Here is a 7,706-nt window from a genome sequence, read left to right on the forward strand (position 1 = left end):
TAGGAACTGCTAGGAGACAGAGGTTGGCAAGCCTGTCCCAATGTATCTCCCAGCAGTTTCCTGCACAGGTGGAATAGCTCTGGACTGAAGCTGAGACAGGGCCTCTTGAGGGTCTGCTATGGGATGTAGACTGGCAAGCCTGTCCTGGTGACATAGACAGGCACGTCTTGCAGCAGTTCTCTGTGCTTTTGGGTTTGTTCCCAGACTGGGCTGGAGTGAAGCTTCTGGGCCTCTTCAGGATCTGCTGTGGGAAGGAAGCTGGCAAGCCTGTCATGATGGCTCAGACGGGCTAGTCTCCCAGCAGTTTTCTGCGTAGGTGGGAATACTCCTGGGCTGTGGCAGAGAGGGGCTGTAGCTGAGACAGGGCCCCTTCAGGATTTACTGTGGGATGGAGGCCAGCAAGGCTGTCCCAGTAGCACATATGGGCAAATTTCCCTCTGGGTCCTTGTGCAAGTAGTACCAATCTGGGACCACTGTTGAGAGGGGCTGGGGCTGAGTTACAGGATAGCTTTTGGATTTTTTACCTACACCAATGTTGGTAGGCCTGTCTGTTGAGGAACTAGTGTGCCTGATTCTTCCAGGACCCCTTGGCAAATGGTTTTGGTAGCAGGCTCAATGCCAAATGGGGTTGCAGCCAAACCCTTAGAAAAACAGGGCTATTTCCAGGTCTGAAGTCAGGACAGCAGTCAGCTGGTCTGCCACCTAGGTGTGGGTCTGCACTCTCAAAATGACCCTCCTAGGTCTTGGGCTCCACTGGATTTCACAACTTCTTACCTGTATCCCAAGGATCCCACAAAGACACTTTTGTCTGTGGATGGGTGCAGAATTCTTATTGGGGGGGGGATATGAGTGAGGGAACCTCCTCTTCTGCCATATTGCTCTCTCCTGTTTTCTGTTACAAGTTTTATAGCTTAACCTTTTATATTTAGGTCTCTGTTCCATTTTGAGTTAAGTTTTTAGTATGGTGTACATGTAGGTATCCAATTTTCTCTGTACTATTTGTTGAAAAGACTATCTGTTCTTTCCCCATTGAAATGCCTTGTACTTTTGTCAAAAGTTAATTGACCATAAATGTAAAGATTTATTTCTAGAATCTCAATTCTGTAATTTTGATCTATATGTCTGTCTTTATGCCAGCACCACACTGTACTGATAACTGAACTTTGTAAATAAGTTTTCAAGTTGAGAGTTAAAAGTCCTCCAACTTTGTTCTTCGTTTTCAAAGTTGTTTGGGGTGTACTGGATCTATTTCATTTAATTTCAGGATCGGTATGAAGTCATAAACTGTTAAGGGTCTGAGATTTTACTCTACTTGCAAACTAACAAGTTAGTTTGTGACAATTTCACATATATGTGATGACAGAAGATATCAAACCCCTGTGTCAAGGACAGATAGACGGTTTGTAATTCATGGTAAAAACAGCATCCATAGTACCATCTTACTAGCGCCTCATTCCTCATGCCCCAGTTCTCCACAGGGCAACACAAATGAGAACCAGATGTTTACCTGAGTAAGCAATGGGTTTCACCACAAGAGAAAACTCCCCCAATTAGGAGACTCTGATGTTATATAAGGTTTATTGGCACACCTGCCCATCCTCCCGTTTAGGAAGAAAGAGATAATGACTTCATCTTTTCTCTTGAATGTAAACAAATCTTCACTGGGGAGGGGAGTGGAAGGCCTCTAAGTTTATTATCTTGAAATATCAGCAAATGTCTACTAGGGAGACACAGCTCTAAATCTCTAACTTCTAGGACCTTTGCCATTCAAACATGCTCTTTGTTCAGAAGACCTGGACTGTGTGGAGCTATGAAATGTCTATGGAGAACTGTCTCCCAGAAATCAATTTGTCAATTGCCTTAAAAAAGTTCTGTTGGAATTTTGATAGAAATTGTGTTAATCTACAAATCAATTTGGAGAGAAATGCCATATTACTGAGTTTTCCAATCCATGATCATGGGATGTCTCCATATATTTAGGTCTTCTTTAATTTCCCTCATCAGTATTTTTAAATTTTCAGTGTGCATGTCTTACACTTATTTTGTTATTCTTAAGTATTTTATTCTTTTTAATGCAATTGTAAATTGAGTTATTTTTTAATTTCACTTTTGGAATTTTCATTGCTCATACATAGTAATACAGTTGATTTTTGTATACTGACTAAGTATCCCATCACTCTGGTGAACTTATTAGTTCTAATAGTTGTGTGTGTATGTGTATATAAATTCCTTAGGATTTTCTACATAGATGATCATGTCATTAGCAAATAAAGACCATTTTACCTTTTTTACAATCTGGATGCTTTTTAATTTTTTTGCTTAATTGCACTAGACCCTCCAGTATAATGTTGAATAGAAGTGGCAAGAGTGGATGTTTTTGCCTTCTTCCTAGTCTTGGAGGAAAACATGCAGTCTCTCACCATTAGGTGTGATGTAGGACAGGATAAGGAGAAATCCAGGGGTTTCTGGAGGATCCAGGAATCAGATTGGAGGCAGATAGGGAGAAAGAGTTGGAAGGGGTTGAGAATCGGATGTGGCTGTGGAGTAAGCTATTCAAGTCTGGATTCAATCTTTGCTATTTCTTATCACTGGACCTGAACATAGGAGCACATCTGGATTAGAAGATGTCAGACTCAGAGGATCTTCCCAAAGGCAAGCATCAGATGCATTCAACACAGGAAATGAACCATGTTCACTGAGAAGCTACTGGAAGATTTGAACATCTTTTTCAATGAGAACCCATACCCAAACCCTAGCTGTCAATGGCCTTGAAAACAGACATACATCCAACAGTACGGCAGGTCTGGTTCAAGAACCACAGAGCAAAACTTAAGAGAGTAAAATGCAAGCGTATTTGGCAAAAACAAGAAACTTAACAACCACCAATACCAGAGGGTGAAGTCGAGACTAGTGTAGGCCTGAGAAATACAGACACACTACCCAGATTCCCCAGTGCTGCTCATCCTATCAGCCTGTTGTGTATGAATCATTGGGCACTCACTCCAACTCATTCTGTACCCCAACCTTAAGGTCCCTAAAAATGACTTCCTTGGTCAAAAAATAGTCCATCTTGGCTGCTGCCAAGATCCTAACATATACTGCCTCTAGCCCATTTTGGAATCGCAAGTTTGTTATCCAAGCTTCAATTCTAGTTCTTCTGTCTGTTCATCTCTACAAAGTCAAGAGAGATGCTAAACACAAAAAATCACATATTGTAAAATAACAAAACAAAACTGGGGGTTTTGTGAATACTCTTTTTTTTTTTTAAGGACTTTTTTTTGTGTGTGTGACAGAGTGTTGCTCTTGTTGCCCAGGCTGGAGTGCAATGGCACGACCTTGGCTCACTACAACCTCTGCCACCCAGGTTCAAGTGATTTTCCTGCCTCAGTCTCCTGAGTAGCTGGGATTACAGGCGCCTACCACCGCGCCTGGCTAAGTTTTATAGTTTTTAGTAGAGATGGGGTTTCACCATGTTGGCCAGGCTGGTCTTGAACTTATGACCTCGTGATCCACCTGCCTTGGCCTCCCAAAGTGCTGGGATTACAGGTGTGAGCCACCACGCCCAGCTTGTGGATACTCTTTACCAGGTTGAAGGTTAAAGAAGTTGCCTTCTATTCTAAGTTTGTTGAGAATTTATATTATGAATTTGTATTTTTCTGTATCTATTGAGATGATCATGTGGTTTTTGTCCTTTTTTCTATTATGTTCATTTCCATGTGAATTTCATTTTCCTGAACTATTAGAGGGGAAGTATGGATTTTATAACTTTATGACTACAGCTTTCCTCTTGTTTTTGTGAAGTGTCAAAAATTTGGTGGCTTAATTTCTGAGATCTCCAGACTCTGTTACCCTCCCCTACTTTTTCTGGTCCTGTTCTTCCCTTTGTCTCTATTGTCACTATCCTGTTCAATTTAGATTGGTCAGCAAGTCCCCACAGTATGGATCTTTATCCTCAAAAGATCCACAGTATGGATCTTTATCCTCAAAGGCTGGTTAGTTCTAAGAGCTTATATGACCCAGACTGTTTTACATCTCTTAGCCCTTACTGCAGACCATTGCCATGGAGGTTTACCCCTACAGTTTTAATTCCTGTTCTCACTTTGACTCTCTGAACTTTCAGTGAGTACCTTTGGTTATTTTGTTGTTCCCAGGTCAGTGAGATGCCCTGTTGCTTCCCTAAACATGTTTCTGTATAGATATCAATACTGTAGGCATTGTAGCTATCACTGATCTATCGCTACATGCTCACATGTATTTTTTTACTTTCCAAAACTTATTTTTTATTACTATACAAAATGTGCACTCTCCTCTCTTTTTGTGTCTCCCACCCCAGCCCCCAGAGAACAGTACATGGTGTGCAGGGATGGAGTGACCAGGAGGCTTTTGCCCTGCAACCTGCCCACAGGCTGAGCTCTGCCCCAGGTCTTTTCAGGCATCTAGATACACCCATATCCTGCCAGGCTGGGGCAAAGGGGTCCCAGCTCACACGTACTCCTTGGCAGAGTTGGACTTAGAGTAAGAGTGGGGTACACAGTACCCAGTTTTGCTTTTACTCCCAGAACAAGAGCAAGAGAATAGTGCACCTCCTAGGAGGGCCAGAGAAGTCCCTGCCCAGCCAGTAAAGATAGCAGGAACAAACTCATACCTAATGTTCAGAGGGATCAAGGGGTTGTAAAAGTCTGTGACAATCTGAATGGCCATACCAGGAGAAAGCTACCAAGGCAGCAAGACCTGCCATGATGAAAATGACACCTCTAACCATGGGTATTGTGTTAGTTTGTCTTCACACTGCTATAAAGAAATACCCAAGACTGGGTGATTTATAAAGGAATGAGGTTTAATTGACTCACAGTTTATCATGGCTGGGGAGGCCTCAGGAAATTTACAATCATCGAGGAAGGGGAAGGAAGGACCTTCTTCACGTGGTGGCGGGAGAGAGAAAGCATGTGAGAGAGCAGGAAAAACTACCATTTATAAAACCATCAGGGCCAGGTGTGGTGGTTCACACCTGTAATCCCAGCACTTTGGGAGGCTGAGGTGGGCAGATGACCTGAGGTCAGGAGTTTGAGACCAGCCTGGCCAACATGGAGAAATCCCACCTCTACTAAAAATACAAAAATTATATGGGCGTGGTGGGGTTGGTGCCTGTAATCTCAGCTACTTGGGAGGCTGAGGCAGGAGTGATCACTTGAACCTGGGAGGCAGAGGTTGCAGTGAGCCAAGATCAAGCTACTGTACTCCAGCCTGGGCAACAAGAGTGAAACTCCATCTCAAAAAAAAAAAAAAAAAAAAATCAGATCTTGTGAGAATTCACTCAGTATCATGAGAACATCATGGGGGAAACTGCCCCCATAAGCTAGTCATTTCCCTCCCTTGACACATGAGGATTACAATTCAAGCTGAGATTTGGGTGGGGACACAGAGCCAAACCATATCAGCTATACAGGCATTCTTCACTTTGTCATTTTCCCCACAGCACATGCACTCCATGCCCATTGTGGCCACACACATGGTCAGGAAGCCCAGCACAAGGGATGCCACCATTAGGGCTCAAGGGGCCTGCATGGCTGCTGGCAGGGTGAGCACCAAGTCATATATTTCACAGCTCATCAAGCCCATGGTCTGCATGATGTAGTTCATCCACAGTCCCTTGTACATGGCCTGGGCTGTGATGGTGCTGTTGCCCACACATGAGCTCATCTGCAACTGCAGTATGGCGGGACAGGCCACAGGGCCCACCCAGCCCAGCAGAGCCATGGAAAAGTTCAGCAACTGCAGGCCCAAATTTTCCATCCTCATAAAAAAACTGGCAGGCAACCCTACAGTAAAGCAAATAAAACTTGGGGATATCCCCATGAAAGACAACTTGGGGTGCAGTTTTTAAGTCACCCAAAGAGACAAAAAAAGGTTTGGCCAGGTGACTGCAAATTTTGTCACATAAAGTACACACAAATTGACCCCTTTGGTGGAGTGATAGTCTCACAGCAGAGGGAACAGGCCCGTATTTTGTTTTTTGAGGAAGACAATTTATCATCTAGCTTTGTTGTACAAATAACTCTTACTTTACTTTTTATTTATTTATTTTTGTACTTTAGGTTCTGGGGTGCATGTACAGATCATGCAGGATTGTTGCATAGGCAATGTGGTTTACTGCCTCCATCCCCCGATCACCTACATCTGGCATTTCTCCCCATGTTATCCCTCCCCAACCTCACCCCCCACGCTGTCCCTCCCTTGGCCCTCCCCAACAGATCCCAGTGTGTGATGGTCCCCTCCCTGTGTCCATGTGTTCTCATTGTTCAACACCCACCTATGAGTGAGAACATGCAGTGTTTGATTTTCTGTTCTTGTGTCAGTTTGCTGAGAATTATGGTTTCCAGATTCATCCATGTCCCTACAAAGGACACAAACTCATCTTTTTTATGGCTGCATAGTATTCCATGGTATACATGTGCCACCTTTTCCTTGTCCAGTCTATTGTTGATGGGCATTTGGGTTGGTTCCAGGTCTTTGCTATTGTGAACAGTGCTGCTATGAACATACGTGTGCATGTGTCTTTATAATAGAATGATTTATAATCCTTTGGGTATATACCCAGTAATAGGATTGCTGGGTCAAATGGAATTTCTATTTCTAGGTCCTTGAGGAATCGCCACACTGTCTTCCACAGTGGTTGAACTAATTTACACTGCCACCAACAGTGTAAAAACATTCCTGTTTCTCCACATCCTCTCCAGCATCTGTTGTCTCCAGATTTTTTAATGATTGCCATTCTAACTGGTGTGAGATGGTATCTCAATATGGTTTTGATTTGCATTTCTCTAATAATCGGTGATGATGGGCATTTTTTCATATGTTTGTTGGCCTCATATATGTCATCTTCTGAAAAGTGTCTGTTCATATATTTTGCCCACTTTTGGATGGGTTTGTTTGTTTGTTTCTTGTAAATCTGTTTTAGTTCTTTGTAGATTCTGGATATTAGCCCTTTGTCAGATGGGTAGATTGCAAAATTTTTTTCCCATTCTGTTCATTGCCAGTTCACTCTAATGATTATTTCTTTTGCTGTACAGAAGCTCTGGAGTTTAATTCGGTCCCATTTGTCTATTCTGGCTTTTGTTGCCATTGCTTTTGGTGTTTTACTCATGAAGTCCTTGCCTATGCCTATGTCCTGAATGCTTTTGCCTAGGTTTTCTTCTAGGGTTTTTATGGCGTTAGGTCTTATGTTTAAGTCTTTAATCCATCTGGAGTTAATTTTAGTATAAGGTGACAGGAAGGGGTCCAGTTTCTGCTTTCTGCACACTGCTAGCCAGTTTTCCTAACACCATTTATTAAATAGGGAACCCTTTCCCGACTGCTTGTTTTTGTCAGGTTTGTCAAAGATCGGATGGTTGTAGATGTGTGGTATTGCCTCCAAGGCCTCTGTTCTGTTCCATTGGTCTATATCTCTGTTTTGGTACCAGTAGCATGCTGTTTTGATTACTGTAGCCTTGTCGTATAGATTGAAATCAGGTAGCGTGATGCCTCTGGCTTTGTTCTTTTTGCTTAGGATTGTCTTGGCTATGCGGGCTCTCTTTTGGTTCCATATGAAGTTTGAGGTGGTTTTTTCCAGTTCTGTGAAGAAGGTCATTTGTAGCTTGATGGGGATAGCATTGAATATATAAATTACTTAGGGCAGTATGGCCATTTTCAAGATATTGATTCTTACT

General features: G+C 42.8%; 2 pseudogenes; one reads left to right on the forward strand and one right to left on the reverse strand.

Moving 5' to 3' along the window:
• The first annotated feature begins 2,098 nt into the window (after positions 1–2,098).
• On the forward strand, positions 2,099–3,233 carry LOC116539024 (annotated as a pseudogene).
• A 300-nt stretch (positions 3,234–3,533) lies between these two features.
• LOC116539017 lies at positions 3,534–5,909 on the reverse strand (annotated as a pseudogene).
• Positions 5,910–7,706: the final 1,797 nt, after the last annotated feature.

The sequence above is a fragment of the Sapajus apella genome, unplaced genomic scaffold (genome assembly GCF_009761245.1).
Source record: "Sapajus apella isolate SASKATOON/1434 unplaced genomic scaffold, GSC_monkey_1.0 scaffold125, whole genome shotgun sequence".
NCBI lineage: Eukaryota > Metazoa > Chordata > Mammalia > Primates > Cebidae > Sapajus > Sapajus apella.